This window comes from Cibotium barometz, chromosome 33 (genome assembly GCF_041138505.1).
Source record: "Cibotium barometz isolate CiBa-2024 chromosome 33, ASM4113850v1, whole genome shotgun sequence".
NCBI lineage: Eukaryota > Viridiplantae > Streptophyta > Polypodiopsida > Cyatheales > Cibotiaceae > Cibotium > Cibotium barometz.
Window position 1 is genome coordinate 4,877,790 of NC_141078.1, and position 26,022 is coordinate 4,903,811.

Genomic DNA, 26,022 nt, shown 5'->3' on the forward strand with positions numbered 1-26,022 from the left:
TCAATTGATCGATCATCCCTCATAGTGTTGAATAGGCTGTTCACAGAAGATGAGCTAAGGTATGCTATGGGAAAAGAAAAGACCCCGAGTCCGGATGGCTTGCCCATAGAATTTTTTTGGCACTTCTAGTAGCTTATCAAGGCTGACCTATGTGCTATGATTAATGAAGCTTACCGAAGGGAGGAGCTTTCCCCTGAGGGACACATAAAGCTTACCCGAAGAGAGCTCATAGGCTGATAGATGGGGACTGGTGATACCACTCACCATGCTGAACACCTCATATAAGGTGTTTGCCAAAGCCATAGCTCTTAGGATAAAATTCCTACTTCCTAGAGTGGTTGACCTTAATCAATTTGGGTTCGTGCATGGACGATAGATCCATAGGCGGTTCTTAATGTTCAATGTGGAATTGACTATGCACTCTCACTCAATCAACCATACATGCTTCTCAATCTTGATTTGGATAAAGCATATGATAGGGTTAGTTTGGATTTCATGCTGGCAGTTTTGGAAAAGATGGGATTTGGAGCCCTGATTGGGATGGTTCGTTCTCTTTGCTGATGCCAATGCAGAGGTCATAATCAATGGAATGACAGTTGGGGGAGTATGTATTGCAGAGATCTGTCAGGCAGGGTTGCCCTCTTGCACCACTCCTTTTTGCCACAGTTACTGAGCCATTGCTGGCTAATGTTCGCTACTTTCAAAAGAGAGGCCTAATTAAAAGCCTCCCTCTCCCGGAAGGGACCATGAGATGACTACCCAATTCTTCACTGACGACAATAGTTCTATTCTGGTATATGAAGAAACTAACATTGATGCGTTCCTACAGGTAGTGGATGAATTCTACCAACTGTTGGGGTTGGTGAACAATACTACCAAAGCTGAAGCCTTGCTACTGGATAGAGGAGATAGACAACTGTGAAATCTCAAATACGACTTCAAATGGATCCCCCATGGCACCCCTCTCAGACTGCTAGGCTGTCCTATCGGCACAGAGATTAGTAACAAGCAAAGGTTCGACTAGTTTTTTTCTCGACTACAAGGTAAAATGGTACACTAGAGCAAGGCCTACCTGTCATTCACTGGGCACCTGGTGATACTTAAGCATGTATTGTCATCCTACATGACATATCTTGCCTCTTGTTGTGCATTCTTCTAGTCAGGGGTAAGATCAACAAACTCTTCCGAGACTTCCTCTGGAGTAGAGCAGAGGGAAAGAGTTGGCACTCAATATCATGGGCACAAGTCTGCTCCCCTAAACAAAAAGGAGGGTTGGGAATCACTAATCTTCAAGTGAGCTCTCAAACTCTCACGCTTAAATGGCTACAAAGGATTGAGACAAGGCGCCCATGGGGATTAATCATCAGATATTTCATCCAAAATGCTTCTGGCCTGCCTAGGCGATGGCCAAACCTGTCTTGGAAGCAAAGGATCGCCTCAAGAGGCAAGTGCATAGTCAAACATTCAACTCTAGTGAATGGTCTTATGGTTGGGTGGCAAGAACTATCACTAGGCTACAGTGGAAGGGCTAACGGCCTCTTACTGGTGATGGGGCACTGGGTGAAAGCATCTGGTGGTCGATGTGCAACATGGACAATGGCAAGCCACAGCACTGAGGAATGTTAATCAGACTCGAAAATTGCACAAAAAGGGAGTGCAACATGGAATAATCTATGGGACAACATCACTGCCCAATGGATGGAATGGGACCTTATAGTTCATCAGTTTAGTCTTACTCCGCCTGCTCTTGCTACCTTACAAGCCTGCCTGTAGAAGCTCCGCCTGCTCAATGGATGGAATGGGACCTTATAGTTCATCGGTTTAGTCTTACTCCGCCTGCTCTTGCTACCTTACAAGCCTGCTGTAGAAGCTCTTCCGTTCCCCTGGGCAACTGCATTGATTCGCAAGGCTGAAAATTGGCTTGCCAACAACTAGGTAACCAACAAGGGCAAACCGCTACCTGAGCTGAAAGGAGCTGACTTGTACATGTCACAGGCGCACTGGTATAGTAGCTTGGCTCATCGATGGAAATGCCCGAGCTCCATAGGAACCTGGACCTGTCGCACCGTAGTTGTATGGTCGGCAACACCATCTCTACGGGTTAATGTATTTCTCTGGAGGCTCTTGCATCTCAAGCTCCCTACAAGAGACATAATTGCCAGTTGGGCGCCTATCTTGCCGATGTGCCCATTCTACCACACCCATAATGAGGATCCATTTCATATATTTTGGGCATGCCCAATTGCCCAAGCTTTATGGAGAGGCACAAAGAAGTGGCTGGACATTAGGGGCACATAGCACCAATTTTCTTGGAAGCATGCGCTGTTGGGGGACACCACTTTTCTTAACTCGGCACTTGCCCATATCTGGCCTTGGATCCGCTATGCAGTGCTTCAGCAGATTTGGTTTGCATGAAATCAGATTGTCTTTCGACGGTGCCCACATATGCAACACACAGAATGGAAGGAAGAGAGGTTTGTGGCTGAATTGAGAATTCTCACCGGCCCTTCCAAGTCGGAGCTCTTGGACTCAGCCAAGCGGTTACTCCTCGCTTCTTAGACTGTTCATCAGAGGCGACATATCACTTTACTTTTTTGTAACTAACCATTTCTAATAATAAAATCACTTTACTTTTTTGTAACTAACCATTTCTAATAATAAAATCACTCTCCCTTAAAAAATGTAACTCATCGTTTTTGCCTTGTAAGGAGGAGAAGATATTGTAACTAAAGTTTTTTTTGCCTTACGGTTGCCAATTTCAAATCGATTACTCGTACGTGTGAACAGGCCCAGAATAGCTTTCCTGCATGGCTTAGTGGTTATGCAAATGGCGGGACGAATTCCTGCAGACGCCGTCGAGTCTGCACCCCCAGGGAAAGTGTCCACACTCTGGAACTGGTCGCTAGAATATGTCCGTCGGCCACGTCAGCCGGACAACCGTGTTGCTTTCAGCGACGGCGTCCAATTTAGCGCTCTAAAATTTAATTTAGGCTTAAAAATCACAGTTGCAAACAAAAATAAAAAAAAGACTCCCTTGATATATATACAGTGTGTTGGCGCGTTTTATTTCTTTACAATTAAATTAAGTAATAATATTAATTGAAACATAAAATCTAACAACTCATACATTACCTCTCTCTTTCTGTGTCTCTCTCTCTCAACCTGTGTCTGTGCAGAAAACCCTCATTTTCTGTTCACCTGCTCCCCCACCTGCCAAGCTCACTCTACACAGGGTCGGTTCTCATTTGTTTGCCTTTCTTTTCGATCTAGATCTCCATCCAGTGGCTAGGCGCGGCTTTGGTTTCATCGCCTGGAGAGTGGGGCGGCGGGTGGGACCATCCGCCGCATCGAGTCTGGACACAATCGGGCTGCTTCCATTTTGGCATTTCGGTCCTTTTCATGGTGTTATAGCAGGTGCGGTTATCTTGCAGATCACCATTGCTTTAAGCTTTCCGGAATGATATGCGCAATTCGGTTTTCGTGTGTCTTTATCACATCTTATCATGAGCTTTAAAAGAGTAAACCGGCATCATTGCAGGAAAATTTCTCAGTATTTCTAGAGACACATCCAATTTTGCCGACGGGGCCATCTTGACGCATGCAACTTCGGTATTTTCCTGGAACTCACACAAGCATAGCCCCATGCAGGGTCACCATTTGATTTGAGTTTGTGTGAAGCTTTTGAGCATTTATCCCTGAGACACTGAATTGATTGAGGGCCCCGCCTGCACTCTCCACAGTGGCGAACCTCAGAGATACAGTGGAGACCCAGAGAGGGCCTGCCACCTTTCTTCAGCCTGGACGAGTTTTTAAAAGCCTTTTTAATGACTTTCCTTTCCAGACCAGAAAGGCCTCAGTGGTTCCTGAAAACACAATACTTTGTGAAGAAGCTCTCTACATGTCTGGCCGCGAAGCTTGTGCTGATTATGATGCACTCTATAGCCTCTCCCAAGGCCAGAAGGAGAATCCTTACAGCGAGTTGTTTAATGCATGTGGCAGAGAAAAATCATGTGGCCTTGCCAGCATAGACTTAAGGTCAGGTGAGCCTGTTGGAGAGCGGTTGCTTCCTACTTTACTGACTTTGACTTGACTGATCTTTTTGTTTGAACACCTTCACTCTAGATCTCCACTTCCAAGTCTTGCTAAAGAACTAAGCACTTGTTCAAATGATGTATCCATGCCTGCTTTCCCTTACCCTTAACACAGCGCCGGGTCACGTGCCGGAACTGATCGTGCCTGTGGCTATGCCTTTGAACTGATCTTAGAGCTTAATGATGTACTGCTTATGCGTACATACCCTCAGAGAATGCTTCCTCTGGCTTCGCCTGTTGCATATACAACTACATCTCCTACCCTGCTGGAAACTGTGCACCTTCCTTGGGACATTGCTTAGTGGGTTGAGCCTGAATGCCTGATACCAATGTTGCATGTGCGGAAGCCCTTGCTGTACTGATCTACAGCCCTAAGCCTCATTAAAAACACTGATGCTAAATAAGCATGATTAAGACAGAGAAGAGAGAAGAAGAGAGAGATTGGTGTCAGGGTTTTCTTATATTTAATATGGTACAAAAAGGATGCATAAATGCTTGTGCATGGGTTAGGCCTTCGTCAGCCCCATAGGGTTGACCTTGGTCCCTTTCTACATGCTTTTGCTGTGGAATGATAAATGATTGATTGAAAATGACTTTATTTTATTAATGACATGGCTTGGACTTATATATATGTTTTGGGAAGCAGTCGGCCAGCTGGCCTACTATCGGCCTGTTGTGGACAAGAACCCCTTGAATAAATGCTGAATTAAATGTTGCGCTTTATCTGCCTGCCACGTATTGCCATGCTAGGGAAACCGGCTGCCTGCTGCACAAGGATTGGAGCTACCAGCCGCCACCAATAGACCTTCATGCAATCGCATGATGATGCTGAAGCTAATACTGATGAGCTAATACTGATGTGATGTTGTTGATGACAATGATGATGATGTTGATGAAGATGTTGTAGACGCTGTAGTAGATGTTGCATACGCGGAAGCCTTGCTATACTGATCCACAACCCTAAGCTTGATTAAGAACATTGATGTTAATAAACACATGATTAAGATAGAGGAGAGAGAAGAAGAGAGAGGTTGGATGTCACTTGGCAACAAGAAGTTCTCTTCAACATCACCATCAGTTAGTGCATGTCCCAACAGATAAGTGGGTCTTGCGTATGGCAGCAAGGAGGGGCTTTAACATTTGCCTTAGGAGGTACGGAGATTCATGCTTTCCAGAGATGGTGTGTGAAAGGTTTCAACAAGCCAGTCAGTGGTTTCTGAGTTTTCCAAGCAAGTTTATGCCGCATCGCCAAACAAGTTCTTGCAGTTCATGACTCTTGGTTCAAGTATTCCTCAGTTGCTCCTGCAGAAGCCTCAATCCCCACAGAAGAAGAAGTATGGAGTCAGTGGTGTCAAAGGAGTTGGAATCAGTTGACGGAATCAAAGTGTTGCAAAGGTCTCCACCCTAGCAACAAGTTTAGGAGAAGGAAATGTCATGTGCACACCCTTCGGGTTGCACGGTGAGAAGCTAGCATCATCATCATCAAGAGTAGCAGTTTAGAGTCAATCGCAGTCCAAGGAGGAAGGATGGTAGGGTGTCCATCCCGTCATCATTTTTAGCAAAAGGGAATGTCACATGCACGCCCGTGCCATGGCTTAATCTTTAGCATGAATATCACTAATCCTTAATTAAGTCAACATCAGGTATCAATAGCATCATCACCATCATTAGCATCATCTTCACCAGCATCTCAGCATTCATAGCAATAGAGGGTACTTGGAGACCTGTCGACAGCCCATAAGACCCTGTCGCGGCTCGCTGAAGGGACTTCAAGGCAGTGTCGGTCAAGCATTAGAGCATTGGCAGCAGGCCTTGTGCAGCAAGCAGCCGGTTGCTCTACAATAGGCAGCAAGTGTGGCTGGACTAGCAAACCAAAGCTCAGCATTTAATCATAGATTATATCAGGGTTCATGTCCCCAGCAAACCGACAGCCTTTAGTAGCTGGCCAACCACTTCCCAAAGCATATATATAAGCACAAGTCATTTCATTCATCATTCATAAGTTCATAATTCGGTTCAATCATCTAGCATCAGTATAAGTCATCTAGAAAGGAGCCAGGGTCACCCCTATGGGGCTGGCCAAGGCCTAAGTCATGTACAAGCATTAAAGGAACCTTTTTGTACCATATGAATAAAAGAAAACCTTGATACCCAATCTCTCTTTTCTTCTCTCTCCTCTGTTTTAATCATATACAACGTCCTGTTCTTAATCATGCTTAGGGCTGTGAATCAGTACAAGGCCTCTGTGCATGCAGCATTGGTATCAAAGCATTCAGGCTCAGCCCACTAAGCAATGTCCCAAGGAAGGTGCACAGTTTCCAGCAGGAATGAAGATTATTTCTTTATTACCCTTCTATATTTTTCCAAAGTGTAGTTAATTCACACTTTTTAAAATATACCAAATACCTAGCACCTTTAAGCATTTTCCTGTATTGCATTTAGTTGATACTTTTTACCATATCCCAAATACCAAGTGCCTCTAAGCGTTATTTCCTATTTGAAATCCCCTGAATCTTATGTTACATGTATATATTTTATCATATTTTTTTATGCATAACAATCGTAGAAAAATATGCTTGATTTAATGTTTGTAGATATCAACTTAATAAATGGAATGTGCAAATGTGCACAAGGTTATTTTATGAGTTATGTTTGTTGGCCACATGCCAAATGTTCGTATAAATTATTTATGTATGCTTGTGCATGGCATTGCTATATTCCTAGCACAAAAGTTAGAAGATTTTTGATTATTTACACGACATCATCTGGTTCTAGGAACCCATGGAGCATTGTATTTGTTAAATACTCCCAATAATATATTATATATTGAGGGGGGGGGTCGGCCCGTTCCAGCCCCAGTGCTGGTGTCCATCTATCTCATTTCATTTCATTTCAATTTCAAGTTGTTATTAAGTTGTCCATTTCAAATTGTGATATTAAGTTGTGCTATTACACGTGTGGATGTCCAACGGAGTCTATTCCCACTTGACGGGATCGGTTTTGTTGAGCCTGATGCTCTGATACCAATGTAACACGTGGAAGCTCTGGGGGTCTTCTTTCAGCCCTAAACACTCCTGGCAACATGCTGATGCAAAACGCAGATATATATATATATATATATATATATATATATATATATATATATATATAGAGAGAGAGAGAGAGAGAGAGAGAGAGAGAGAGAGAGAGAGAGAGAGAGAGAGAGCTAGAAATTCAGGTATATTCATATAGTACAAAAAGGTACTCTTACACACAGCCCTAGGTTGCCTTGAATAAAAGGTGAAACTGTCTCCCTATGGGACTCCTACTGACCCAAACCCCTAGCGGGTTGAATGGTTAGAACTATGAGCATCTTGGCCTATTTATAGGCTCTTGAACCAATAAATGAGCTGGCCGACTGTTGGTTGGCCAGCCGACTGGCATTAATATCCTTAAAGGTGATGCGCCTCTGCAGCCGCCTCAGTCTGGTCAGGTGACAGCCATTTTTAGCAGCCTGCCTTGTCATCGTGGTCCCCTACAGCCAATTCAGCACTTGATGCTCCAAAATTTGGTCTTTTTCCGGATCATAGTCTTTATCTGGTTGCCCCCTTCTGGAATTAGCCTTGAGAAGGTACATGGCATTGATCATGCACATGATACAACTGCCCGCTTCTTCCATTTGTTTCTGTGTCTTCTTAATCATCTCGGCCCATGTGGTTGTCTCATTTGCCTTCTTCTCCTCTTGTTCTTGGAGGGTCTTCATTTGCTTTCTAAGTGTATGCAGCTCATCATTGAGGGATAGTTGAATTTCTCCTTCTTCGAATTGAGTATGTGCCCTCAAGATCTCGTTTTCCACTTTAAGGGTGGCGACTTGGGCCTCCAACTCCGTGATTAGTAAGGTATGGTGGCTGGTTTTTGCGTCCCAACATTTGGACCATTTCCTCCTACATCTTGCTTAGTTGAGTTGCCATGTATACTTGCATGTCTGCCTTCCACCTATCCATCTCTCCTCTTGCATGGAGGCACGCAACCCACGCATAAGGTCATCACTATCGCATGGGGGACCTGAGCGTACGCCGGGGGGGGGTGTGTTAGAAGTCATCTCCTGTCTATTTGTATACACCAGGGCCTCTGTTGTGGGTGTGCCCGCCCGTATATCATTTTTCCACACTCCCCGTATTTTTTCCCTATTTTTTCCATTTTTTTCTAGTGGCTGGAGGGCTGCCAGTTGATGCCAGGAGCACTCTGAAGCTGGCCGACTGCATCTGTATTAGTCGTGGGCTGTAGGAGTGCTGGCCGACTTGTTCTGTCTAGGCGTGGGGCATCTGGAGCTGGCCGACTGCTATATTCAGCAGTCGTGGGATTTTACTCAGTCGTGGGTCCTTTCTAGAGCTGGCCGACTGCCCTCATGGGATTGTATATATAGCCCCCCATCCTCCTCCACTTTCTCATTCAGTATTTCCGGGATCTTGTGTATAGAGAAGAGTTTACACACATCTCTCTGTGTTTCTTGTGCTGATTATTTTCTGCAGTCTACTTGCTCTTGTCTACCCAAGTTTGGATATCATTTCCGCTGCATATTCTGACATGGTATCAGAGCCCTAGGCTCTAGGAGATCTTGGGCGTTTTTTCTGAGCAAGAGGGGGAGCAACAGGTTGCTGATCGGTGGACTGTTTCGGGCTGAACGGGAAGTGAAGGTGCAAGAGGAAGGCGGGCAAAGGGGCTGGACAGCCACTTGCATATTTTTTGATTTTTAGATTTTTCCCACCCACCCACCCTTTCAGGTTACTCTCCGAGATGGCGGATTTACTCGAGATGGCAGAGAAGCACGTGAAGATTCCGACTCTCCCCACGTTCCCAGTGGATCGGCAGTTGGACGGGTCCAATTATGGCATCTGGAAGGTCATGATGGAGTCAGTTTTGGAGTCATATGATCTTGCTGATTTTATTATCAAAGGGGTGCCAAGGCCGGAAGCTGAGGAAGGAGAGTTATTATCGACGAGGAAGGACCGAGAGGCACAGGCACAAATGTGGGACCGTGTCAACGCCAGGGTCCGGTCGTTTATATTCCTCAATTGCACACCACAGGTGATTAACCATGTGAAGCACATGACGCTGGCGAGAGGCATATGGGAGCACTTGGCTTCTTTGTACAACAGGGTGTCACCCATGAAGCGGATATCCTTGGAAGTGCAGATGCGGGTTATGAACCCTGCAAAGTCTTCGACGATGCGGGAGCACATTAACAAGTTGCAGGCCCTTCAGCAGGAAGTCCTTCAAGCTGGGAAAGAGATATCATCCGAAGATATGGCCATCACGTTACTTTCCCACTTGCCTGGTCAGTATTCTGCTTTCTATTCCTCGTTGATCACTAGTGGCAGGCTCAGCACCATTACTTGGGAGGAGCTTGTGCCAATGGTCTTGGACCAGGAAGAACGTTTCACGAACCCTCCTCACGGCGGAGGTTCGGAGGCCTTAACTGGCCAACGGTCGAAAGGCCGTAATACCAACAAGGGCAAAGGGAAGGCTTCACCGGAGAAGTCTTCCGAGAAGAAGCCTGATCCAGAACGAGAGAAGCTGAAGGCCGAAAGATCGTGTAATGATTGTGGCGAGAAAGGCCACTACTGGAGGAAGTGTCCTAAGCGGACAGGGAAGAGTGCTGATTCCTCAGCCTCAACTGCGAAGACTCCGGCATTTGTGCACTTGGAGATGGTGGACTCCGATGATTCATCGTCTTCGAGCGAGGAGGCAGTTGGCTTCACCGCAAAGGATACTCTGGAATGGATTCTCGACAGTGGTGCTTCCAGGCACATGACTCCATCCCGTGACTTCTTCCTGGATCTGAAACGGCAGTCAGGTCGTATCTTTATTGGCGATAACTCCACTATTCCGATCCATAGTGAGGGCCGGATGGAGATCATTCCCGACGGCAAGGGGGGCAAGCATGCTTCCCGTGTTCTTTATGTCCCTGCTCTGGGCTTTCATCTTTTGTCAGTGCATGAGGTATGCAAGACTGGCTTTCGGGTGGAATTTGAGGAGCATTCAGTTGCTCTAAGGGACCGTGAGATAGGCAAAGTTGTTTGGGAAGGCGGTGTGGAGAATGGCATCTACAAGCTCTCTGCACTCTCCTCACTGACAGGCTCTCAGGTCGGAGATTTGTGGCACTTTCGTTTTGGCCACTTAAATGTGGATGCTTTGAGGCGCGCCTTCCGGGACCAGATGGTGGTTGGCTTGCCAGATGTTGGTAGTCGGCAAGGACGTTGCAGTTCTTGCATACGTGGTAAGCAGCACAGGGAATCCTTTCCGAAGCAGGCTTCCAGGCGGGCTTCGAAACCTTTGGAGTTGATTCACACTGACTTGTGTGGACCACAGCAGATACCATCCTTGGGAGGATCTCTCTACTTCATGCTGCTTGTTGATGATTGTACCAGATTCACGTGGGTCTACTTTCTTTCACAGAAGGACCAGGCTTTTGCTCGGTTCAAGGATTGGCACGTGATGGTGGAGAAAGAGTCTGGATTTCAGGTCAAGATTCTCAGGGCTGACAAAGGAGGGGAATTCTCCTCGACTGTATTCTTCCGGTTTTGTGCAGATCATGGCATCAAGAGGGAATTGGCCAATACCGGATCGCCTTCGGAGAATGGAGTTGTTGAACGTAAGAACAGGACTGTGGTGGAGATGGCGAGGACCATGCTGGAGCATCGAGATCTTCCTCGTCCACTTTGGGGTGAGGCTGTGGCAACAGCTGTCCATACCATTAACCGCTCTCCGACGACTTCTGTACCCCATATGACTCCATTTGAGGCATATTTTGGCGGGAAACCCGATGTCTCGCACTTCCGTGTCTTTGGGAGTGACGCGTATGTACATATTCCGAAGAAGCAGAGGGGGAAGCTTGACTCCAAGTCCTGCAAGCTGGTATTTGTGGGATATAACTCTCTTCCAAGGGATACAGGTTGTATGATCCAGAGAGGAACGAGATTGTTGTCAGCCGGGATGTGGTCTTCGAGCATGTTCCAGCATCCACTGTCGATGAGCCGCCACTTCTTGGAGATCCAGAGTCTGATGATGATTCCCAGTCTACCACTCCAGTTGATCCACCTCAGTCATCACCGGAGGTTGAACCCGCAGCTGGAGTTGAGCCCCCGCGATCACAGGAGGCTCCACGATCTGTTCGAGTACCTAGGTGGTTGTTAAGACACCCTTCGGGAGTCGGGTGTCACGGAGCTACCGTCCGAGTGGACCACAGAGGACGGCCCTCGAAGATCACATCGAGTTCGCGATAAAAGCAACACGGCGGAGCTTCTTCAGGTGAACTATGCTCTTATGTCTCGTATCATGCGGGATAAAGAGCCCACTTCCGTAAAGGAAGCCCTTTCACAGGATACTTGGAGGGAAGCCATGCAGGTGGAACTTGACGCCATCGAGAACAACAACACTTGGGAGTTGGTACCGAGGCCGTCGAAGCGGTCAGTCATTGGTGTCAAATGGGTCTTTAAGACCAAGTACGCGGCTGATGGGTCGGTGGACAAACACAAAGCCAGGCTCGTGGCTAAGGGTTATGCTCAGCGGCCAGGCATCGACTACGAGGATACCTTTGCACCGACAGCGCGGATGACCACGATTCGGACCGTTCTTGCCCTTGCTTCTTCTCAGAGGTGGCTTGTGTACCAGATGGATGTAAAATCGGCGTTCCTTAATGGTGACCTGCAGGAGGAGGTGTACGTTGAGCAGCCTCCAGGCTTTATTGTTCCAGGATCGGAAGGGATGGTTTATAGGTTACGTAAGGCCTTGTATGGTCTTAAGCAGGCTCCGAGGGCTTGGAATCAGAAGATTGATTCCTTCTTTATTCGGACTGGATTCCAGAGATCGGTTGCAGATCCGAACCTGTATCTCTTTCGGGAACGCGGCATGGTCACACTCATCATCCTTTATGTGGATGATCTCATTCTCACCGGCGGTCATGTGGAGCACATTGGAGTGACGAAGGCTGCCTTGTCAAAGGAGTTTGAGATGACCGACTTAGGCTTACTCCACTTCTTCTTGGGATTGGAGATCTGGCAGACCTAGAGGGGGTTTTTCGTCTCTCAGCAGCGGTATGTTCATGAGTTGCTTGAGGCCTTTGGGATGGAGAACTGCAAGCCTATTACTTCGTCGATGGACCCAAACACAAAGTTAACCGTTACAGATCCTTGTGAGCCAGTTGATGCCTCGCAGTACCGGAAGTTGGTTGGTTCATTGATCTGGTTGCTGAACACCAGATTGGACTTGAGCTTCTCCGTGGGGCTGTTGAGCTCTTTTATGCAGACGCCATTGAAGACTCATTGGGACGCAGGATTGAGGATCTTGCGGTATCTGCAGAGTACGAAGGATCTGGGACTCTTTTACACAGGAGGGAATGGAGTCAAGCTCCAAGGTTGGAGTGACTCAGATTGGGGAGGAGATCCAGACACGAGGAGATCTACTTCAGGATACACTTTTACCCTCGGCTCAGGAGCGGTTTCTTGGAGCAGCAAGAAGCAGCCAACTATTGCCCTTTCTTCGATAGAGGCAGAGTATCGGGCTGCTTGTGGTGCTGCTTGTGAGGTTGTATGGCTGCGGAGGTTGCTAGGCGAGATGGGGTTTCCACAGAGGGAGCCCACAGTCATCCAGTGTGATAACCAGAGTTGTATAGCTATTGCTCGGAACCCGGTTTTCCATGCCCGGACCAAGCATATAGAGATACAGTATCACTTTGTTCGTGAGAAGATCTTGGCGGGTGACATCTTGCTACTTTATTGCTCGACGGAGGACAATGCGGCGGACCTCTTCACGAAGTCTCTACCTCAGGCTACGCTCAGGCGGCACTCCAGCTCCCTGGGGTTGGTTTCACAGCCAGGAGCTGAGAGGGGGTGTTAGAAGTCATCTCCTGTCTATTTGTATACACCAGGGCCTCTGTTGTGGGTGTGCCCGCCCGTATATCATTTTTCCACACGCCCCGTATTTTTTCCCTATTTTTTCCATTTTTTTCTAGTGGCTAGAGGGCTGCCAGTTGATGCCAGGAGCACTCTGAAGCTGGCCGACTGCATCTGTATCAGTCGTGGGCTGTAGGAGTGCTGGCCGACTTGTTCTGTCTAGGCGTGGGGCATCTGGAGCTGGCCGACTGCTATATTCAGCAGTCGTGGGATTTTACTCAGTCGTGGGCCCTTTCTAGAGCTGGCCGACTGCCCTCATGGGATTGTATATATAGCCCCCCATCCTCCTCCACTTTCTCATTCAGTATTTCCGGGATCTTGTGTATAGAGAAGAGTTTACACACATCTCTCCGTGTTTCTTGTGCTGATTATTTTCTGCAGTCTACTTGCTCTTGTCTACCCAAGTTTGGATATCATTTCCGCTGCATATTCTGACAGGGTGCGGGGGGGCAAAGAGAGAGAGATGTAGGTAGCGAAGAGAGAGAGAGAGAGAGAGAGAGTTTGTATTAACGTCTCTCTCAGGCCAAAGAGAACTGGCCTATGAGACAAAACCATGTACAATGTATGTGCTATCTTTAAGTATCAGATGGTGCTCAGTGCACAATACAACAACTGGAAGAAAACTGAAAGAAAACGACTACTGTGAGGTCGGGATGTATGTACATATATAAGGATGGAGCACTACTGGGGTAAATGCACAACTATATGCCAGGGTGATACAACGATGCTCAATGTAGGCATGCTCCTAGTCAACTCCATCCTGTGGTGAGGGGGGGTGTAATATGTCATACAAGTTGTAATGATATGCAAGATGGCCGCTAGATCAATGGGTCCCGGCTGTCCTCTCTCCTAAAGTCACCTCTGGTGTCGTGCCTGAATGTCCCTGATCATATGTTGATGTCTGTGGGAAGGTCTGTATCCGGGCGCTTGTGGACGCCGCAATGCTCGAATCTCCTCTGCTCTCCTCAAAGTGACTCCTCGGCCCATCACGGTGGGATCTGGCATGGCTGTCCTCTGGAAGAAATCGGTCAGCTGAGTTTGTCGGATCTGGGCTCGCCTCTCTCCCGATTGGAGTAACTGCTCTCTGTGTCTGTATATCTCTAGTAAGAAGTGCCCAAGTACTCGTTGGTCTGATATCTGTAGGATGGACTGAAAAGATGTGTCTGCTCCTCTGAAGAGAGTAGGGTAGGTGGCTTTGATCCCATCATAATATGGACATCTGCATACAAAGTGTGACTCGCTCTCCACATCCTCTCTGCATAATCTGCATAATCTCTCCTCCCGCAGGATGCGGGCTACTCGTCCAGCCTCAATCTCCAGGGGATGTGATGAAACTCGGAGCTGTCCAATCACTACTCTCAGAGCATGTGGAAGATATAGATCCATGTAGTGCGGTCTCTGAATGAAACCATCATAAGTCAGCATCAAGAAATGATCTCTGTAGTATGCCATCTTCGTACGAAGAGGCTGTGATGGTGAAACCCATTTGCGCATGATATGTCTCTAAATTAGCTCTTGCCTGATGACCTGATGACTCTATTCCTCTCAGTGTGAAAGAAAAGAAATGAAATGATATATTAACGTCTTCAAAAGGCCAAAATGACCCATGAGACCAAAAAGGTTATAACAATTGGTGGATCTGATACAATGTCTGTGTAAGAAAAGCTAAAACAACTAACGGAAACTGAAACAACAACTATGGGGAAAAGTAAGGTACTAAGGGCTTAGTAGCACACCAGCATCGGCCCTCCCTGAATGTGGGTTCCAAATCGTGGAAGCAACATCACACACTGTCATGTGCGAGTGCCTTAGTAGTGCATCTAGCACACTAGACTGTGATGCCACATCGAGGTCAACAAAGTACTTGTTGTTGAAGATATCATTGTCACCGTTTTGTGCACCAATCTTGGAAAGGAATTTTCCATGACAAGATGCCTCATGAGTGACACCAGTGTGGCGAGCTCATAGGTGTCTCCCAAGAGAGGCAAGGAAAAACTTGAGGGCCACACCCAAGGGTGGAGATGCACCAGGTAGAGGAGTGGCAAGTTCATGGGAGGCACCCGATAAAGGAGTGACAACAAGTTCAGAGGGTGCACCTATTAGATTTCAAGGCGGATCGTAGATTAATATCAGCATAGTGGATTAAACATAGGCATGCACAGCATTGAGTGATTAACAATAAGCAAATGTAACAACAGAAGACCGGCATAATGATAATAGATAACATCTGGGAAGGAAAACTCCAGTAACAAAGGTAAGCATCATAAACATCACTATCCAAAGATGTCTCTCATCGGTCGATGGCGGATATCCTCAATGTCCTCCATGGTGAGTACTCTGACTCGACGTCTCCCATGCCATGCTAGTATGGTCCTGATCCTCTGTTGTAGTCTCCGCCGGTGTCGAGATGGGCCTCTCATCTTGGGGCGCCTGGACTGCCCCAGCTCTATAGCCTGATCAATCAGTGTACCTCTAGTGCGGCTATACTCTGGGGCTAGCTGCTATGCCTGCTGGCCTGACTGCTCAATCTATGGTTGAAAGAAGTCTGTAATCTGCCTCTGTAGGTGTCTCTCCCTCTGTGTTCTTCCTCTCAAGAGACCCTCTCTATGTCTACGCAGCTCCAGCAAGTATAATCCGAGGCATCTCTGATCCTGGTATCTCCTGACTCTAGAAAGTGGTCCGAAACCCTCTTTGAACAGGCAGTGAAAACGGCCTCGTATCTCATAATATATTGGACAGTGACTTATGTAATGTAACTCTGTCGTCGCTGGCTCCATCTGGCACAGCTGACAAATCCTGGCCTCAGCCGGTACTCCTTTGAATCTGCCAGTCTCAATCTCTAGCTGGTGTGAGGATGTGCGCATCTGACCAATAGCACACTGTACCCCATGAGAAAGATGAGTATCCATGTAGCTGGGTCTAATCACAAACCCATCCTCCGTGAGCTGGAGAAGATGATCTCTATAGAAAGCCATCTTCGTACCAAGCTCGTGTGTCGGCTGTAGCCATGTCCTAGTGTCGAGCTGAGTCAAGTCCTACCTTATAAGTCTGGTAATCTCTGCCCGTGTGAGAGAGAGGGAGGGTGCATCCAGGGAGTACTGAAATGGAGGTAGCCTGTCCATACTAAAGCCATGCAGTTGGAACCAAGCTGTCATCTGTGCATACCAACATGATCCGTCTCCCTGTGATGCCAACTGTCGTGAAGACTCCAGGGCTAAGCGAGCATATCTGTCTCTAGGGACAGCCCAAGTGCTATGTATAAAGGAGACTGATCGAGTGAGTGCCTCTACTACCAATGGGGGGGCAGCCATCTTTGCACGGATAATATCATGTGGTACGGAGGCCTTGGACCTAATCATTCGGGAAATCATAGAAACCAAGGGCCTCTCCATACATCTCCATCCATCAGTGCTACTACCTCGGCTGTGGTGATCCACTGAGGGTCCCCATATCTCCACCCCATACAGCACGGTTGAAGTGACCAAAGTGTCAAAGAGCCAGAGCTTTGTTCGAGGTTCCTGAAACTGAACCTGCGAACACATCCTCTCTAGTCTCCCCAATGCTGCATAAGCTTTGGTCGATCTGGTCTCCGCTGCTCTCCTCAAGGAAAATAGTGGGCCACTAAAAACCACACCAAGGTAAGTATATGCATCTGTATACTCCACTGTCTCCTGACCATATGTAAAGGTGGGTGCTGACCTCCTAACCCACGGTGTTGTGGTGTTAAACACCATCACCTTGGTTTTACCAAGGTTAAGAGACAATCCACTGTCCTGTGCAAACGTGTGCAATGCATCCAAATGACGCTGCATCCCCTCTGGAGAATCTGAGATCAGCACAATATCATTAGCATACAATAACAGCGGAATCCATGTCCTTGCTAGCTGTGCTCCTCTGTCACCCTCCCGCTCTCTACATAGTCCGAAACCTCATCCACATACATCCCAAATAAGGTGGGAGAAAGGGGGCAGCTGTGTTTCACCCCAATAGTGGAGTGAACCATCTCAGATATACCCTGAGTAGTACGTACCTGCCCCACAACTGTCCTGTATAAAGCCATGATTCCCCAAATCAGCTCTGTGGACACTCCCATCTCCTGTAGTCTGCGCATCAATCTGGCTCTTGGTAATGTGTCAAAAGCTTTGCGGAAATCCACAAAGCAACAATAAATCCTCTTGCCATATGATCTGCCCTCCTCAATAATAGCTCTGAGTGTCAAGATATGGTCAAGAGTGGAGAAACCTCTCCTGAACCCTGCCTGCCCTGATGCACGTATGCCCTGCCCATCTACTCAACTCCTGCTCAAGAATAGATGCATATAATCTAGCCAATGTGTGACCAATCATGATGGTACGATAATTCCCAGGAAGCATGGGATCCCTTGACTTGAAGATAGGCACAATCATGGACATATTCCAAGTCTCAGGAAAACCCTCACACATGGCTCGGTTAAACATCATAGCAATAAGCTCTGCAAGCATATCTTTGGCATGAATAAAGTGCTCTGCTACCAAACCATCATGATCATATGCTCTCCTAGTCCTCATCCTGTCAATAGCTTTCCTTACCATCTCAGCAGTAAAGAAAGCACATGTCTCTGGGCATGGCTCCGATGGGTTTGGCAGGGGTGGCTGTCGTGGTGCTGTGTACAGGGATGTTGCATACTCACCCCAAATCTCAGTGGAGGTAATGGCTGGTGATGGTGAATGCTCATGGAATAGTCTCCATGCCTCGCCTGAGTCCTGACTCATAAATAACTGATACAAATCCCTCTCTAACTGAGCAAGATAAGTCCTCTTCTTCCGTCGCACTAGGCGCCGGAAGGTAATCCGTGACTGTCTGTGAGGGGTAACACCCATAAGCACCTCTCTCTGTAATCTGATCCTCATCTCTGTGCACTCCTCATGATACTAGCTGTTCTGGGGCATGTTCCCAGATCGTCTCCGTGTAGGCTGACTATGGGGATATGCCTCTAATGCTGCAACATGAAGTGTCTCTATCAATATTTGAGTGAGCTCATCTAATGGCCGTCCCGGCTCCTCGGCACATAAGCGTCTGTATATCTCATCCATGTACACGGTGTCAGTCTCCCTCGTAAAGGTATAACGAGTGTGTGTGGTGTCCCAATGGAGCTGTGCTGAACTGAAATGTGAGAGTGAAGGACAAGATAGCATGATCCACTGCTACTCCAACCGGCCTAGTGCCTACCATAAAATCTTGAAAAGAGGGAATGAGGCTAGGCTGAGCCATAACATAGTCCACTGTACTAGCACCATGCTGATGTGGAAAGCAAGTGAAACCGCCCGTTGCCGGGAATCTCTGTAGGCCATTCAGGATGGCCAATCCATGTGCAGTCCCCATGTCTATCAAATACCGCCCATACTCAGTGTGTTCCTCATCCTGTGAGAGTCTAGATAGGCCCATATCCCTAACATCAAGCTCCCTCAACATCTCCTCTGAGGTATCATAAAATACTGTCTGGCTATGGGCGGTCCTAGCATTGAAGTCCCCAAGGAGAATGATGTCACCATCCTTGGAGAACTCCCAAATGTCATCATCCAAAATAGAAAAGGGAGACTGCCCGCTAGGTGATGCATACACTGATGTACTAGGAGGAAAATAGCATATAGCAATGTAGAGATATATGCCCATCTCTCCCCTCAGTCTAACCCACACATCCCTGGTTTCTGCTGTTATAATGCCATGTTTTTCCTACTTTATTCCGAATGGTTTACAACGAGGAAGTTACTTTGAATGTGAATTGCTCTGATCATCCGTAGTCTGATGGGCAAAAGAGAGCGTATGAATCAAATTGTAGAGTATATGCTTCGTGCATATGTCTCTAGAAAATCATCATATTGGGAAAAATATCTTCCAATGATGAAATTTGCCTATAACAGTTTTAAATATACGGCTATTGGTTTTTGTCCGTGCATACTTATGTATGGGTATCAACCTAGGGCACCTATTGTTGATGTCGGTCTTAATAAGGATATCGAGCTTGATGCATCGAGGGATTTCTTGCGTGATATGTAGGAAATGCTGACTGAAGCTCAGGATTCTATCAGAACGAGTGCTCAAGATAGGGCACGGTTCTATGCTGATAGGGGACGCTCATCTCGGTCTTTTGAACCGGGAGCGTTGGTTTATTTTAATGTTCCTAAAGATTTTCAGACTTTGTCAATGGGAAAATGCTCGAATTTATCTCCTAGATATTGTGGTCCATTTTCGAGTTATACATCGGATTGGCACGGTTGCGTTTAAACTTAAAACCACCTCCACATGCTAGAGTTCATCCAATCTTTCATATCAATAGGTTGAAAGGGAAACTGGGAGGTGAGGATAACACAGTTACTCCTCAAGAACTCGTTGAAGTCGATTATTTATCCTATGTTTTGTTGGGTTTTATGCTGTGTATGCACCCAGAGGAGTGCTAGTGATCATCAGTAGATTACTGGGGCACTTTTTACTTCAGTTAGTGGAAGTTTTTTCCCCCAGATTAGCTTAGTTACACTTATAAACAGTTTATAAGTGTTTTGGTCCACCCGGCACATTTTATGGCCGGACATGTGAACACACATCTTTTTAGGTCACTTTATTATGTGGCTATTGTACTTCACTTCATTATCTGAATACACACAAGGAGTCGTGTTCTCTCTCTGCTTCTCCACGCCTGTGTTTGCAGCACCTCCAAACCCTAACCCTAACAGTCCAAGGTCTTCATTTGGTATCAGAGCAATCCGTACAGGCCATAGCCACCAGCCACCCTCGCCGCCAGTTGTCCGTACGAGCTACCGTCCTTCCTTGTACATTTCGCCGTACATCTGTATCTGCCCGTACACAGTCTGCGCCGTCAGTACCGTACTGCACCTGTCATCAGCGCAGCCTTCAGTACAGTACTGCACCTGTCAGCGCCGCCTTTGCATCTGTCAGCGCCGCCTTCAGTTGGTACTGTACCTGCCTACAGTCGACTGCTTCAGTACCCGTACTGTACCTGCCTGCTTACAGTCGACTGCTTCCGTACTGTACCTGCATACAGTCGACTGTACTTGCAACGAGTACCTGCAGTGTACCTGTTCGCACTGTTCAGTACAGTGCTCCGTCTGAGTACATCCGCCGTACTTTCACTGTACCTGCAGTCTGCTCCGTACAGTAATCTGTACCTGCACAGCACAACAGTCAAGTCATCCGTACCTGCACATTTAGTCAACTTGTACCTGTTGAAATCTCAACTGTGGTAAGCATTACAAGTTTTGAATATTGGGCATTTTTATTTTCTCTGTGAAAATCTACAGGCAGATACAGGCAGACTTTCTTGCAAAGAAGTCTACAAGCTTTTTGCAAGGTTTTGGGTGCAGTAATTTTGGGCATTTTTGGGGCATTTTGGCACTGTATAAGGCATTTTTTGCTGCTCTACTCAGTCACTGGTGCATTGAGCTGCACATTCAGAGGATTGAGAGTGCAGGCATATTTGGGTGAACTGTATTCAGTGGAGTACAGTTGTTTTCAGGGTTCTTGCTATTGGGTTTTTTGATACACAGGTACAACATTGTGCATAGGCATAATGGCAAATCAACAGCAGAGTGATGTATTCATGTATTTGTCTAAGGAAGACAAATTGGACGGCACGAACTACTCCTTGTGGAGTTTTATGCTGAAAAATGTGCTTGTGGCAAAAGGTCTTTGGGATTTTGTTAGTGGTGATGAACCACGTCCAGGTCCATTGGCTCCAGAGACTCCTCCCCAAGGGGGTGCTCGTGGACGAGGACAACAGGTACAGGCTCCAGGGCAGCCATTGCCTGTTCAAAGAACAAATGCTCAGAAGACATGGGATGCCAGGGATGCACAAGCCTTGTCACTCATTGCAGTGTCAGTACAGAGGTCTATTATACCTCATATTCGTTCTGCTGGCTCTTCACAGAATGCATGGGTGACTTTGGAGCAGATGTATGCTGCTCCTAATGAGGCTCGGATCTCATTTTTGAAAAGAGAGCTGGAAAATCAAAAAATGCATGAAGGAGATGATATGTCTAGCCACTTAAACAAGCTGCAGGATTTGAGAGAGCAACTCATCAATGTGGATGAGATTATTCCTGAGACACAGCTTGTGTCCACCATCTTGCACTCTTTGCCAAGATCTTACTTGGCTTTTCATACCTCTTTGAACCTCAGCATGAGGAATGCTGCTGAACCCCTGAAGTATCAGGAACTGGTTGCTCTCTTGCTACAAGAAGAGCAAATGAGGAAGAATATGAATATGAACACAAGTGTTGAACAAGCATTTACTACAGGTCAAAAGGGGAAAGGAAAAACTCAGCCAAAGAGTTCAAATCAGAATTCAGGTGATGGTGGTTCATCTCAGGATACCAAGAAAGGTGATGGACAGCCCAAGAAGAAGGGCAAATGTCATTACTGTAAGAAGCCAGGTCACTACATTGAAGACAAACAGGGTTAGGGTTAGGGTTTACAGAAAGCAATCAGGCGTGGAAACCAAGGAGCAGGATTGAACACGACTGTTGTATGCTTCAATGAATAGAAAAAATCAAGTACAAGCCACATGATAGTGACCCCTAAAGGATAAGTGTTCACATGTCCGGCCATAAATGTGCCGGGTGGACCAAAACACTTATAAACTGCATATAAGTGAAACTGAACTAAACTGGGGGAAAAAACCTCCACTAACTGAAGTAAAAAGTGCCCCAGTAACCTACTGATGATCACTAGCACTCCTCTGGGTGCATACACAGCATAAAACCCAACAAACCCCCCTGGAGTGATATGTGATCACTGTACATCATCCACCAAAAGGAAACAAATTCAAAGCATTGCGGAATGCTTCAAATTTCGGACGTGGTAATGCCTTGGTGAAGATGTCTGCCACATTCTGATCTGTAGGACAGTAGATCAGACTGATATCTCCTGCCTGGAGTCTCTCCCGAACAAAATGATAGTGAATCTCAATGTGTTTCGTGCGAGCATGAAACACAGGATTCCTGGCCACAGCAATGGCACTCTGACTATCAGTATAGATAGGTGTAGGCTCCTCCACTGAAATATCCATATCAGTCATAAGACGACGCAGCCAAACACACTCAACAGTAGTAGTGTATGCTGCTCTGTACTCTGCCTCACAAGACGAAGTGGCCACTGTGGTCTGTTTCTTGCTTAGCCAAGAAATGCATGAAGCGCCAAGGAAGAAACAATTCCCACTAGTGGAATGTCTGGTATCAAAATCACCAGCCCAATCTGAATCACTGTAAGCGTGTAACTGCATGTCACCCCCCTCAGGATAAAGCAAACCAAGAGTCGAGGTACCCTGCAAATAACGGAATACACGCTTCACAGCTTGCCAATGTGACAACCGTGGGCTGTGCATGAATCTGCTCAACTGAGAGACTGCATACTGAATATCTGGCCTTGTATTACACAAGTAAATAAGGCACCCAACAGCCTGAGCATATGTAGTGGCATCAAAGGAAACACTGTCATCTTGTAGTGACAGTTTCATCCCAGGCTCCATAGGAGTACTAATAGGCTTGCAATCCTGAAATTTAAACTTCTCCAGAAGTTTAGCAACATAACGTGATTGCAACAACCCAATGCCTCTGTTATCCTGCACAAACTGTATGCCCAAATAGTAATGTACAAGGCCCAAGTCAAACATGTCAAATGTCTGTTGCAGTATCTCCTTAAAAGCTGCAATTTTGTCATCATTTGATCCCATGAGCAAGAGATCATCCACATAAAGACTGATGACCAGCAGATCTGTCACTTCTTTCTTCACATACAAAGTGGTCTCTGATGGACTGTTCACAAATCCCTGAGTGAGTAGAAAAGCATCTATTTTTGCATACCAAGCTCGTGGAGCTTGTTTCAAACCATACAAGGCCTTTTTCAGCCTGCATACTTTCCCCTCATGACCATGTTCTGCAAATCCCATGGGCTGAAATACATATACTTCCTCCTCGAGGTCCCCATGTAGGAATGCAGTCTTTATGTCCAACTGGTGAACAACCCAACCACGATGTGCAGCCAATGCAATGACACACCTAAGTGTCGACATACGGGATGTAGGAGCAAATGTCTCCTCATAATCAATGCCCTTCTTCTGTGCATAGCCCTTTGCAACTAGACGGGCTTTGTACCTGTCAATGGATCCATCTGCATGTCTTTTCAACTTATAGACCCATTTAGTACCAATGGCTTTCTTGCCTTTGGGCAGATCAACCAAATCCCATGTTTGATTCTTTTTAATAGAATCAATTTCATCCTGCATGGCTTTGTTCCAATGCACATTATCTCGTGCATCCACAAATGAATCAGGCTCATCATCATCCTGTAAACTGGCTGCCATAACCAGATTCAAATCCATGATGTGTGCATGCTCATTGGTCCTTGTCTCCCTACGAGTACGACCAGCAAGAGGACCCTCTAAATGGCTGTCCTGTAATGTCCTCAAATACCATCTAGGTATATGTCTGACCTGTGGTGCCTGCTGTCCCATATTTGGTTCAGCTTCTGGCTCATTTGGCTGCTGAATTTCTGCACCACCTACATCATTTGCTGGCTGTCCAGTACCCTCATGAGTTGGATCACCAACAGTGGAATGAAACTCCATGGGTAGTAGACCTTCAAACACATCATTTTCAGCCTGATTTGCCTCATAACCAGCCATGGATAATTCTGATTTTTCATCAAAAATCACATCCCGACTGATGAATATCTTCCTGGATAGTGGGTCATATAACCTGTAGCCCTTGCTCTCACGGCTATACCCAACAAAAATGCATTTTGTGGCTTTATCATCAACCTCTCTATCTGAGACCACGTGGAGGTGGCGAGCGCAGGTGCCCATACTGCTGCAGCATACATCAAAGCAGGGGTGACTAGTGTGTTAAACAACCACCCCTTCGTGCGGGGCTCCTGGAAGTGTGCCTGGTGACACTATCTCTCTAGCATGGCCTGGCCAGAGCTGCATACCCTCGTGTGAGTCTATCCCTGGTTGCCTGTGCCATAGTAAATCTTCTTGGCGGAGTTGTAAGTGTAATCCCTAGGTACACATATGAGTCTACCACCTCTACTTGTCCTCCTGCTAGTGTGAAGATGGCTTGTCGTCGAACCGGCCCTGAGGTGTGGAAAATCATGGCCTTGGTTTTCCCAAGGTTCACTGTAAGCCCCCTCTGTGTGCAGAAGTCATCGAGTGCATGGAGATGGTGCTGTAGTTCCATCCGCGACTCAGAGACCAGAATAATATCATCTGCATATAGCATAATGTGGACTATGGTACCTGAGATGTCTACCCAATATGCTCACTCTGTATACCTGTGTGGTCAGCCGATCTCCCATGCTGTAACCGGCGGATAGCGCTCTCTACCATTGAGGCGGTAAAGAAAGTAGAGGTGGTAGGGTGGGACTTCTGTGGTTGTGGTATGGGCAGCTGCTGAGGGATATGGTAGAGGCTCTTTGCATATGTGTGCCATGTGTGTGGATCCTCAATCGGGGTACGAGGGCGAGGCTCTCTCATCCTGCGCCATGCAGTGGCTGCATCTCTGCTCATGAGTAGGTGGTATATATCCCAGTATTGTGCCTCCTCATATGCATGCCTCTTACGGCGTGTGAGGGTCCTCATCTGTCGGCTTGCTTGTCTCTGTGTAATGGTCCCCAGTGCTCTCTGGCTCGGAGGTGTCTATATAGCTCTCTGCACTCATCATCATACCACCGATTCTAGGGCATGCTCCCAGATCTATCTGTGTGTGCAATGTGTGTATGATGGGGGAAGCTGCGGGTGGCGGCCGTATGTAGTAGAGATGACAGCCGGGTGGTGAGTGTCTAGAGGTGACACGGGATCCATCTGGAGTAGCCTGTCATATACATGATGCTCATATATGTCTGCCAAGTCATGGGTGAAGTAGAAAGTTGTATGCGATGCCTATGTGGGCTGTGTGGGTGCTGGTGTGGAGCTCGCCAGTGACAGTAAGAGGTATGTGTGATCCGCACCAATAGGACAGGGGGGGATGGTGAAAGATGTCATTGCCTGTGTGGTCTCCATGGATCCCATGATGTAGTCCACTGTGCTACCTCCCCCTGATTGTGGAAAGCATGTTAGTGCTCCTGAATCTTGCCACTGTCTCATCCCGTTATAAATAACAAGATGGTGTCGGGCTCCCAGCTCAAGTAAGTGATGACCATATCTGGTGTTATCCGGCCCCATGTCCTTTGACACCCTGCAAGCTCCCATGTCCTCCACCTCTAGTGTGTGCATCACCTCGGGGTGCTTGAAATCATAAATGTCACATTGTCGGCTCTGTGTCCGTGCATTGAAGTCCCCCATAAGGAGGACTTCCCCCAGGTTGGAGTAGTGTATGATCTCATCTGAAAGGGCTGCATATGGTGACTCTCCCAAATGGCCCTGTGTCCTCCTCCTCCCCTCTACTCTCTTCCTCTGCTGTCATGGCATATCTCGATCCTCTAGGAGAGAAGTAGCATAGAGCAATGTATAACACCATGTCTGCCGAGAGCTGCAGTCTGATCCACATGTATCTAGCCTCCTGGTCACGTGCTACCGCCTGTAGGCGCTCCTGTAGCTCTCGCTTGAAGAGTACCGCTATACCTCCAGATCCTCTCGATGTGCTCTGTCGTGTGGTCCCCCTGTATGTAAACTCCCATTGACTACTTTGGGTAGCGGTAGCCCCCTCTTTGGGCTCTGGTGCGTCTCTGTAAGTAGTATGATGTCCCGTCCCTCCATGACCTCCTCCATCCTCCTAGGATGTGTCCAAAGTGCTCCATTGCAGTTCCAAACTGCTGTGTGTATCTGTGAATCTGGATGCTCCATAGCCGATGTCCCATAGGCCGCTTGGCGCTAATCGGTGGCCTTGCCATCGATGATGACACGGCCATCGCGATAGAATGCTCTCTTGCCCTCTTTCCGGGCCTGCAGGACTCTCGGCATGCACTTCTTCACTCTAGCATGAGGGAGGGTTAAGGGCACTTCTTCACTG

General features: G+C 47.1%; 1 protein-coding gene across 7 annotated transcripts in view; it reads left to right on the top strand.

Moving 5' to 3' along the window:
* Nucleotides 1–3,101: 3,101 nt before the first annotated feature.
* Nucleotides 3,102–26,022, top strand: part of LOC147619215 (uncharacterized) — an 81,900-nt gene continuing 58,979 nt past the window's right edge. For 5 of the 7 annotated variants that reach the window (XR_015261820.1, XR_015261822.1, XR_015261823.1 and 2 more), the window contains exons 1-2: nucleotides 3,102–3,414; nucleotides 3,539–3,609. The gene's annotated coding sequence lies outside the window, so the exon portion shown is untranslated. The remainder of the gene's footprint in view (nucleotides 3,415–3,538; nucleotides 3,610–26,022) is intronic. The other 2 variants (XM_086772850.1, XR_015261821.1) reach the window with 2 other exon arrangements.